The 11,988-nt window shown below is 46.5% G+C and overlaps 3 non-coding genes across 3 annotated transcripts; all 3 read right to left on the reverse strand.

Moving 5' to 3' along the window:
• Positions 1-1,407: 1,407 nt before the first annotated feature.
• Positions 1,408-1,479, reverse strand: TRNAP-AGG (transfer RNA proline (anticodon AGG)). The gene has a single exon. It is a non-coding gene; the product is annotated as a tRNA-Pro (tRNA).
• Positions 1,480-2,633: 1,154 nt separating this feature from the next.
• Positions 2,634-2,705, reverse strand: TRNAP-AGG (transfer RNA proline (anticodon AGG)). Its single transcript has one exon. It is a non-coding gene; the product is annotated as a tRNA-Pro (tRNA).
• Positions 2,706-11,266: 8,561 nt separating this feature from the next.
• TRNAP-AGG (transfer RNA proline (anticodon AGG)) lies at positions 11,267-11,338 on the reverse strand. Its single transcript has one exon. It is a non-coding gene; the product is annotated as a tRNA-Pro (tRNA).
• Positions 11,339-11,988: the final 650 nt, after the last annotated feature.

The following is an 11,988-nucleotide window of genomic DNA, read 5'->3' on the forward strand; positions in this document are numbered from 1 at the left end:
TACTACAGGTCACATACTATACCACTGTCCTACTACATGTCACATACTATACGACCGTCCTACTACAGGTCACATACTATACGACCATCCTACTACAGGTCACATACTATACCACTGTCCTACTACAGGTCACATACTATACGACCATCCTACTACAGGTCACATACTATACCACTGTCCTACTACATGTCACATACTATACGACCGTCCTACTACAGGTCACATACTATACCACTGTCCTACTACAGGTCACATACTATACGACTGTCCTACTACAGGTCACATACTATACGACCGTCCTACTACAGGTCACATACTATACGACTGTCCCACTACAGGTCACATACTATACGACTGTCCTAGTACAGGTCTCATACTATACGACCATCCTACTACAGGCCACATACTATACGACTGTCCTAGTACAGGTCACATACTATACAACCGTCCTACTACAGGTCACTTACTATACGACTGTCCTAGTACAGGCCACATACTATACGACTGTCCTACTACAGGTCACATACTATACCACTGTCCTAGTACAGGTCACATACTATACGACCGTCCTACTACAGGTCACATACTATACCACTGTCCTACTACAGGTCACATACTATACGACCATCCTACTACAGGCCACATACTATACGACTGTCCTAGTACAGGCCACATACTATACGACCGTCCTACTACAGGCCACATACTATACCACTGTCCTACTACAGGTCACATACTATACAACCGTCCTACTACAGGTCACATACTATACGACCGTCCTACTACAGGTCACATACTATACGACTGTCCTACTACAGGTCACATACTATACGACTGTCCTACTACAGGTCACATACTATACAACCGTCCTACTACAGGTCACATACTATACGACTGTCCTACTACAGGTCACATACTATACCACTGTCTTACTACAGGTCACATACTATACCACTGTCCTACTACAGGTCACTTACTATACCACTGTCCTAGTACAGGTCACATACTATACGACCGTCCTACTACAGGTCACATACTATACCACTGTCCTACTACAGGTCACATACTATACGACCATCCTACTACAGGCCACATACTATACGACTGTCCTAGTACAGGCCACATACTATACCACTGTCCTACTACAGGTCACATACTATACAACCGTCCTACTACAGGTCACATACTATACGGTCCAGATGTGAAGCCCAAGGTGATTAGATAGATCTCGGACTGTTTTCCATCCTGTTACTTTTTACAGGCGTGTTCACACTTTGTTACTGTAACACCATAACATGGGACTTTTTTTTTTTTTTTTTTTTAATAGTTTTGACTTTTTTCATGAATATTTTGTTCTTTGAGACTTTTTAACCCGTTAATTGAATTATAAAGTCACAATTAAAAACTGGGCTCGTCCGGGATTTGAACCCGGGACCTCTCGCACCCTAAGCGAGAATCATACCCCTAGACCAACGAGCCGGCATACAGCAAGCTCAGCGTAAGCCCGTCCTGAATAGCAGCTTTACGTAAGTCCGTTCATTCTCTGCCGCTCTGGTGTTATCTCATCGCCGTCAGCTCCGCATTTCTCCCGCTCGTTTCCAGCAGTCACTGAACATTACCTCACGGCTCCCTCGTCCTGTGCTGAACCAATCAACTGCGGCTTTGCTTGAAGTTAACCAATTAGACGTGACTTCCTCATTGTGCCATAGAAAGCTCTCCTAGCCAATGATATCTTCCCTTTCACTTAAGCGCCGCTTCTATTGGTTGTAGATGAACTCGTGGGCGTGGTCTGAGGGGGAATGCCGTGGCCCTGGCAACGCTCCCTCATCTTTCTGCTGTGGAGTTGGCGCCATAATCCAGTCAGGACTGTGGACTCTGCGCCTGGACATCATGGCGGCTCAGTGGAGTTAGTTCAGGCCTCATCATCATGGCGGCTCAGTGGAGTTAGTTCAGGCCTCATCATCATGGCGGCTGAGTGGAGTTAGTTCAGGCCTCATCATCATGGCGGCTCAGTGGCGTTAGTTCAGGCCTCATCATCATGGCGGCTCAGTGGCGTTAGTTCCGGCCTCATCATCATGGCGGCTCAGTAGTTAGTTCCGGCCTCATCATCATGGCGCCTCAGTGGAGTTAGTTCAGGCCTCATCATCATGGCGCCTCAGTGGAGTTAGTTCAGGCCTCATCATCATGGCGCCTCAGTGGAGTTAGTTCAGGCCTCATCATCATGGCGGTTTTGTGATATTTCAGGCCTGTGACTTTTATGAGGCGACTTCTATCCTGTTCTGATTTCGCCCCCCCCCCCCCTGTGGCGTAGCCCCCCTTTGTGTATAGCTATCTGTTAAAGGGGGTTTCCTGAAGTAACACTGGCTAACACATCCATAGGCTAGAACATTAATTTGTGATCGGAGGGGGGGGGAGGTCTAGATGCAGAAACAGATGGGGGGGGGGGGTTACGGCCCCAAATATCTTCCTCTTACACACTATACGTCTACGCTATTGGACAGAATTAGGATGTGGCTATGCTACTATTTTGGTTGCCCGACCAGTGAGCGCGCAATATTTGACCTTTTTTTCGTTTCATTTTTGGGCTCTTTTTTTCCACTTTGTCTAAATCATCAAGACATAATTATAAAAGTGGGCTCGTCCGGGATTTGAACCCGGGACCTCTCGCACCCTAAGCGAGAATCATACCCCTAGACCAACGAGCCGATGCGTTCAGTATTTTGAGTTGGCATTTTTTTGATTATCAAATTTACAGAAATTTGCCAACCTGGACATCACCAGCCTGTACGGAACCAATCAACTGAAGCCTACCAATCAGACATGACTTCCACACTGTGCGGTAGAAGGATCTCACAGCCAATGATATTATACCTTTCACTAAAGCCCCGATTCTATTGGCTGTAGCAGTACTCGTGGGTGTGGTCTGATGGGGACTGCTGTGGCCCTGGCAACGGTCCTTCAACTTTCTACTGGTGCCATAATTTAGTTATGAGGACCTGGGAATTAAACTACTATAAGCCTGTTCTGATTCAGTCCTCATTGGAATAGTCAGCCATTCAACACCATTCAGCCAGGATTACTGAGGGAGAAGCTGAACCTTGGTGGTGTGGACCATCACCTGTCCTACTGGATCCTAGACTACCTGACACCCCGCCCTCAGTATGTGAGAGCCCAGGACTGTGTGTCTGACACTGTGATCTGTAGTACGGGGGCACCACAAGGTACAGTTCTTGCCCCATTCCTCTTCACACTGTACACTGCTGACTTTAGGCACAACTCCTCCAGCTGTTACTTACAGAAGTACTCCGATGACTCTGCTATAGTCGGCCTTATCACTGATGGCGACAATAGGGAATACAGAGACTTATACCGGGACTGTGTGGACTGGGGTCAGCAGAACCAGCTCAGGATTAATGCTGGGAAGACCAAGGAGATGGTGGTGGACTTTAGTAAGCGGAGGAGGTGCTCCGACCCCGGTGGAGATCCAAGGAACATGTATTGAGATAGTCAGGACCTATAAGTATCTGGGCGTGCTCCTCAATAATAAACTAGACCGGGCTGATCACCTGGAGGCGCTGCACAGAAAGGGCCACAGCAGACTCTACCTGCTCAGGAGGTCCAGGGGACACTTCTTAGGGCCTTCGGAGTCCAGGGGCCACTTCTTAGGGCCGGGGGTCCAGGGGCCACTTCTTAGGGCCTTCTTCATCTCTGTGGTTGCTTCAGCCATCTTTTTCGGTGTGGCCTGCTGGGGGAGCAGTATATCAACCAGGGACAGAAATAGACTTGACAGGCTGATCAGGAGGGCCAGCTCTGTCCTGGGGAGCCCCCTGGACCCAGTACAGGTGGTGGGTGACAGAAGGATACTGTCTGTGGTGACCTCCATGCGGGAGAACAAATCCCACCCCATGTATGGGACCCTAATGGGACTTGGCAGCTCTGTAAGCGACCGTCTGCTTCACCCCAAGTGTGAGAAGGAGCTATGGCAGGTCCTTCCTTCCAACCGCGACCAGGCTGTATAATCTACATCAGACCCAGCGCAGACACTCCGCACACAGAACTAATGATTATGACGTCTTCCTTCTCCTCCTCCTTAGCTGTTATGGCCTCCTGGTATATCTTCTCTCCTCAGTCCTGTAATATATTCCTGTGTATTATCCTGTATCTGTATTACTAGGCTGCTGTAACATTCTGTAATTTCCCCACTGTGGGACTATTACATGATTATCTTATCATATGTGACTTCTTTTTAACCCCTTCCAGACATCCAGATGCCGGTTGTTTAACTATGGCGGCCGTCGCAGCCACTGGGTGTCTACTGTTTTACACAGTAGACACCCAGCGCTAATGCCCCCGGTCAGTGCCCACACCGATCGGGGGCATTAACCCACCCCCTCCGGCGCCTCAGTCAAAGCTGACCGAGGCGCCATTTTCCCGGGGGCACATGGGCGCCGCCATTTTGCTGCAGGGCCAGGATCGCATTGTCATGACAGTGGGTAGCCTTGTGAAGGCTTCCTGGTCTGTCATTCAATGGATTCTATTGCAGGCTACTCTATGTTGCCTGCGATAGAAGCCCTGGTATTTTGCAATGCATTAGTGATCAGAGCCCTAGGGGGTCTAACAAATGCATGAAAAGTTTTTAAAGAAAGTAAAATAATAAAAATTCAAATCACCTCCTTTCCCTAGAACACATATAAAAGTAGTTAAATATTGTGAAACACAAACACATTAGGTCTCCCTGTGTCCGTAAACCCCCGCTCTACAAATCTATAGAAATATTTTTCCTGTACAGTAAACGCCGTAGCGGGAAAAAAAAGTCAAAAGTGCCAAACCGCCGTTTTTTCTCTGTTATGATAAAAACAGTAAAATTTGAATAAAAAGTGATCAAAGCAATAGGCATTCCCTAAAATGGTAGAACTGGGAAGTACAACCGGCCCCGCAAAAAAATAAAACGCCCTATATACCACATATATGGAAGTATAAAAAAGTTATGGGTGTCAGAATATGGCGACTTTTTACAAAAAAAGAAAAATTGCTAGTTTTGAATTCTTACTAAGGGGATATAAATAAAACCATATAAATTTGGTATCCCCAGAATTGTACCGAAACACAGAATACAGGGGACAGGTCATTGTGGCTGCACAGTGAACGGCGTAAAACTGAAGCCCGTAAGAAACTCACACAAATGTACTTTTTCTTCAAATCCCCCCCATTCTGAATTTTTTCCTGCTTCCCAGGACATTATACAGAATCATTAATGGCGGGATCATGAAGAACAATTTGTCTCGCAAACATTAAGACCTCATATGGCTCTGGGAGCGGAGAAATAAAAAAGTTATGGGGTTTGGAAGGAGGGGAATCAAAAAATGCCGTCGGCAAGAAGGGGTTAAAGAGGGATTCCTACCATAAACATTAATAACACAACCATAGACTATACCATTTGTAACCAGAGGGGTGGGGTCTAGTTCTAGTAATAGATGGGGGATCTAAGTTTCTGGGAAACCAGTCAAACTACTTAAAGCTGCGTCATTGGACAGAACTAGAGATGAGCGAACGCTGTTTGGCACAGCCGTTCTGAACAGCACGCTCCCATAGAAATGAATGGACGTAGCCGGCACGCGGGGGGTTAAGCGACCGGCCGCCGGCAAAGTGTACTAAAGCTGCTTCCATTCATTTCTATGGGAGCGTGCTGTTCGGAACGGCTGATCCAAACAGTGTTCGCTCATCTCTAGACAGAACTAAGCTGGGGCTATGCAGGGATTTTCTTTTTCTGCCACACAACCAAAGATCGCCGGGTCAACTCCTGTTGGTGAATGATGTGACATTGCGACCCCTAAATGACTGCTATAGAACAGTTCTATAGGTAGCTACAAGAAAATGGCGCTCGAGCATGCGCAGTAGCGCTCAGAACGGAGTGTTACTGCTTATGCCCAAGATTTGAAAGTGCAGGATCGAGGCTACAGAGAATGGAGACGGTTACAGACAGCGAGGAGGAGAGTGTCACGGAGCACAGGAGGGGGCGTTACAATGGTATGACGCTGGGGGGTGCTCGCTAGCCCTGGAGAATGCGCAGGGCGCTCGGTGAACATCATTTCCATATCAGTTTTACCGATATGTAAAAAGAAACGGGGTCTTTTCAAAAACTAGCGGCAGCACTATCTAGAATCACGATTTGCCAATGATAGAGCCCCTTTAAGGCAACTTTTATTGTTTACGCAGACAGGACCGAGGACAACCCTCCAGTGTCTTGGGCTAGTTCATGTCGTACATTACACGGTGCGGTCTCGGGGGCGGTGAGGATGACAATGTTGTGTTCACATCGCTTATCTCTGTTGTTCCAGCCATTGAGCGCACAGACTCGCAATGAAGGGAAAGATCTTTTTTCAAGGCTGTTTAGAGGTGACATATTTCAGAGATTGCAGAATGTCTCCACTGTCTTCATCGCCGCTTCTGTCCAGTGCAGATTCCTCGTGTTGTCCTTCAAGACTCCTGAACAGGTTTCTGTGACAACCAAATATATCATACAAATATCTGATCACGGTATATACGACGCGTTGGCGAGATATTGCTACGATACTATGGAGGCAGGTTGTATTTGGACAGTCAGGTAGCATGACCCAGGGGTAGGGTAGTGTCACATGGCGACCACTGAAAAAAAGTGGAAGGGGAGATGCTACTGACTAGTGGCTGTATACTATGGTTTAGGATCAACCCCTTCCCCCACAACATAAATCCTGTAGGTGACACACTGTAATAACGTCAGAGAGGGTCTCCATGGGCCGATTACTGTATCAGAGCTTGGGCCCACCAGGGAATGTTCTTATCTGCCGGGTTTAGGAGCCACCAAAGACCCTCAGCAAAAGGAGATGTGGCTTAAAGGGATCCTATCATTAAAATCAATTTTTTTGTCCCTAAGGGGGAGTTCACGCGGAGTAACGTGCCGCGTGATGTGGCACGTATACGCCGTGTGAGATTTTGCGGGCCGTATACGCTCCCATTGATTTCAATGGGAGCGTGGATCGTAAACGCTGCGTTATTTTTCGGCCGTGAAATCTAGGTTTTCACTCGTATGCAAATGAGTTATTTCACAGCACTGGGGGCGTCCCCAATGCTGCAAGAGAAATCTCCAGCGCCGCCCCATCTTCATCAGGAACTGGTCTCCTTCGCATCTTCCGGGGGTGGGCTTTAAACTTCTAGGCCTCGGGCAGCCGACTGCGCATGCCTGCCGGCCACAACAAAATGACTGCTTACAATACTGTGTAAGAGGTCGTTTTCTTGTGGCCGGCGGACATATGTCGTCGGCTTTGCCCGAGGCCTAGAAGTTTGAAGCCACTGCTGGAAGAAGACGCAAAGAAAGCTCGTTTCTGAAGAAGTTGGAGGCGGCGCTGGAGAGTTCTCTCACAGCATTGGGGACGCCCCCAGTGCTGTTTGCGCGCTGAGGACCACCCCCAGTGCTGCAAGAGAACTCATTTGCATACTGGCAAAATCGGGATTTCGGGACAAAAAAATTAGATTTTAATGATAGGATCCCTTTAAGTATGGTCTTGTTATGTAAACCTAAGCAGGGTAGTAGCTATGTATGTTGTATGTTACGGCTTTAGCTGCTGGGGGACAATTGGACTATCCCTATGTGAGATACTTAACTATTTATTGACCACTCCATTGACATCCTGTCATTGTGTCTCTGCCACCAACAATGTACAAGCTGAAGTCCTCTGAAGCCTCCTCCCGGCCCACTGACTCATGGGTGGTACAACCAATATGTGCCATAAGGGATGGGAAGAAGTGGGCCATTGGAGACAAGGAGAAGTGTGGCTTTAAGGAAGACATTGTAAAGAGTGAGCAACTAGTGATGGTCCAATTCTGAACCTCAGTGAATGACCCTAAGATTATATGTGTTACCAAACAAGGACTTGTAAGGTGGTGTTACCTACCTGTCCTACAAGGGGTAGCACGAAAAGGGTGAAGGTCTTGGAAGTCGTTGGTAATACGAGGACCCTCCGTCATCCATGTATGGTTCTATCAGGACTGGTTCACAAGAGTACCAGAGGACCTCCAATGGGCCCAGGTTCTTACACAATAGTGGTCCAACAGAAGACATCCAGATTCAAAGGGTACATTGGTCTATTTCCTAGGGCCATGATGGCAAACCTGGGGCACGTGTGCCAGAGGTGGCATTCAGAGCCCTCTGTGGGCACCCATCTGTGTGGAATACCTTGTACTGTGTGGGGGCCACTTTGCTGCAGATTATACTGTGTGGAGCAAATTGTACTGTGTATGGGCCACTGTGGAGCAGTTTGTACTGTGTGGAGGCCCCTGTGGGGTAGATTGTACTGTGTGGAGGCCCCTGTGGGGTAGATTGTACTGTGTGGAGGCCCCTGTGGGGTAGATTGTACTGTGTGGGGGTCACTGTGGATCATATTGTACTATGTGGGACCAGTGTGGGTCAGATTGTACTGTGTGGAGCCAGTGTGGGTCAGATTGTACTGTGTGGGGTCCCGCCACTATTTTTATCACACAGTATCTGTTTTATAGCAGACGAGTTATAATATTACAGACCATTTATAATTGTCCACAATTATGGATTCACACATTATTAAGGTTAAATTGCCGTCTTGACACTTTGTGATAAGTTAGTGGGTTTTGGGTTGCAGTTTGGGCACTCGGTCTCTAAGAGGTTCGCCATCACTGTCCTAGGGGATGGGGGTGAGTGGGCCCCCAGTGTCATTGTAACTGGTGGGTCCAACAAACCTCAGCCTCGCATGGTCAGGTTCTATGAAATGTTATATTCTTACAGACTAAAAATATGCCCCCCCCCCTTCCACGTTACGGCCCCAACATAAATTGGTCACCATTAGATAATAGTTCTTTTGACCTTGTCCTTCTGACCAGCCCCTGACAGATGTTGTCCGAGTGTTCTGGCAGGAGAGAAGTCACCAAATGTGGAACCCGAGCCTGCAGGTATATGGGGAAGTCAGGAGACATAGCTGTCAGCCTATTAGATATCTAACATGGACGGGCACCTGAATTGTGAGCCATTCCCCTCCCCCAGCGACCTCTGTTCTCCTTTATGTTGTAGATTTGGTTCTCAGGGACCCAGACTTTGTTTTGTTCCGATAGACGCTGGCCGCTCTCCCGCTCCGATTGCGACATTCTATTCAATAATCCTTATTTCTTGATCCAGCCGTCAGAGTGTATGGGAAGAACGAGTCATACAATGGAGCGTGTCCCAGCCTGCAGCGGATCCTCCTCAGGACAATACAGACAATTCCGAAGCAAGCGAATCCATCTGACGAGCAGAAATATAAAGTATGTGCCCTCCATGATCGTATGGAAAGGTGACTGCACCCCATAGTGTTCCCATAGCTCTTTGCATCTTTCGATAGGCGCTGTTCCGCTGATTCCGGCGTACTTGGATTTTTTTCTCTAGCCTTCACCGTTCCTGAGTCATCACTCTATTAGTTTCAGCACCCAATATGCTAATTATTCTTTCTACCGTCAGGTGGGAGGTCCCTGACTGTCTGCTCCAATCCAGGACCGCCCACTTGACAATAGATAGACTAATTAGCATATTGGAGAGTGAAATTATCAGAAATGGCGGGTTCTAGAGAAAAAATTACAACAGCGTCAGAATCACTGAAGCAACGCTGAAAAATGCCGATCGCAAGTGCGGCCATCTTTGTACTGAAATGTAGAGAGCGCTGTAATGGGATCACAAGACCCCCGCTGAATAATAGGTGAGGGGTCCCCACATCTGTCACTGACTGTGACTACACCTCAATGTAGGTGATGGTATTAATCCTTTAACCCCTTCCCGACATCCACCGTAATAGTACGGCGCATGCTGGGTGTGTAACTATGGCGACTGCCCGGTGTCTACTGCTTTAAGTAGTAGACAACCGGCGCTAATGTCTCCGATCGGTCCCCGGACCAATCAGAGGCATTAACCCCTCCAACACCACGGTCAAAGGCGCCAGAGGCACCATTTTACCGGTGATCGCCGGCGTCTGGAGCAATGACAGCCGGCGATAACAAGGCTCCCGGCCGGTCTGCAAGCTCTTTCTTTTGCAGGCTGGTCTATGCAGTGTGCAAAAGAAATGATGATTTTTGCAATGCATTAGTATTTTAATGCATTGCATTACTGATCACCTCTAGGGAGTCTAATAAATGCAAAAAAAAAAGTAAAAAAAAATATAATTTTTTTTTAAACATATTAAAAATTCAAATCACCCCCCTTTCCCTAGAACACATATAAAAGTAGTTAAATACTGTGACACACACACATGTTAGATCTCCCCATGTCCGAAATCGCCCGCTCTACAAAGCTATACAAATATTTTTCCTGTTCGGTAAACGCCGTAGCGGGAAAAATAGTCAAAAGTGCCAAACCGCCGTTTTTTCACTGTTTTGAGTCTGATAAAAATTTGAATAAAAAGTGATCAAAGCAATAACATTTCCCGAAAATGGTAGAACTACAAAGTACACCCGGCCCCGCAAAAAAAGCCGCCCTATACATCCCCGTACACACACGTATAAAAAAGTTACGGCTGTCAGAATATGGCGACTTTTAGAAAAAAAATTTTTTTTAACACAGTTTTGGATTTTTTTTTAAGGGGTCAAAATGTAAATAAAACCATATAAATTTGGTATCCCCGGAATCGTAACGAAAACCAGAATACAGGGGACAGGTCATTTTGGTTGCACAGTGAACGCCGTAAAACCAAAGCCCGTAAGAAAGTCGCAGAAATGCATTTTTTCTTCAAATCCACCCCATTCAGATTTTTTTCCAGCTTCCCAGTACACTATACAGAATAATTAATGGTGGAAACATGAAGAAAAATTTGACCCGCAAAGATTAAGACCTCATATGGCTCTGGGAGCGGAGAAATAAAAAAGTTATGGGGTTTAGAAGGAGGGGAGTCAAAAACGAAAATAAAAAAAATGCCATCGGCGGGAAAGGGTTAACAGCCAAACTTATGGCTGCTGCAGAAGAAGAGAAAAACGCAGCGTTATACCATGGCAGTAACGGGAATGAGATGTTTTATATATAAAAAAAACTGCAAAAATGTGTTTTCAGAAATATCTTTAGTATGATAAAACGTTGAGACTGGAAAAGCAGTAAATATGAATTATTATTATATAGAGTTTTCCTTTCTTTATATAATAGTGGCTGATTGTGATTTTACATATAAAGCAATGATTGTAGTTATAAATAATATAGATATAGAGCTATGAAGCAAGTTACATAATAAAAAATAAAAAAAAACTTGGGCTCGTCCGGGATTTGAACCCGGGACCTCTCGCACCCTAAGCGAGAATCATACCCCTAGACCAACGAGCCGCGGTGCTGAGCCCAGAGCCCTGAGCAGTCTCTTGCCTATGGTCAGCGCAATACCAGGTGTGACCCCCCCCCGCCCGTCCTGTGGCCCCTCATCACTGATCTCTCTGGGTGATCCCTGGGGCCCCATATCCAGGTCCTAAGATCCAACCATCCTCAGGGCCCCTCCAGTCAGCCAATCAGAAGCGGCTTCTATTATCAGGGAGATGATGGACATCACTGAGAACCAATAGGATCCGTCTATGTAAAGCAGATGGGCGGAGTCTCGGCGGACTACAGATCTGTCTGATGGAAATGGATGAGGTTGTGCGATAGTCGCTGCGATTCTCTGGCCGCTGTGTGCACTGTCTGCTGGGGGCTGCGGTTCTGTGTCAGGCTGAGTGATGGGGAAAATATTGAAATTGCAATATAGATTTTTAACTTGTAACTTTATTTTTTGCATAAATATAAATATATTTTATGTCTAGAAAAAGTTTGGTTTTTTTAACTCCTTCAGATTAAGCTTGTATTAAAATCTTGATGTTTTTTGGGGATAAATCCAAAAAAAATAAAAAAAAAATAGTAAAGGAAAAGGAGGACGCAAATGGCGCAGGGGTCACAGGTAGCGATCACAAATATTATTTGGTATTATGGACTGTATAGTCGAAGAATAT

The sequence above is a fragment of the Leptodactylus fuscus genome, chromosome 2 (genome assembly GCF_031893055.1).
Source record: "Leptodactylus fuscus isolate aLepFus1 chromosome 2, aLepFus1.hap2, whole genome shotgun sequence".
In the NCBI taxonomy this organism is placed as follows: domain Eukaryota; kingdom Metazoa; phylum Chordata; class Amphibia; order Anura; family Leptodactylidae; genus Leptodactylus; species Leptodactylus fuscus.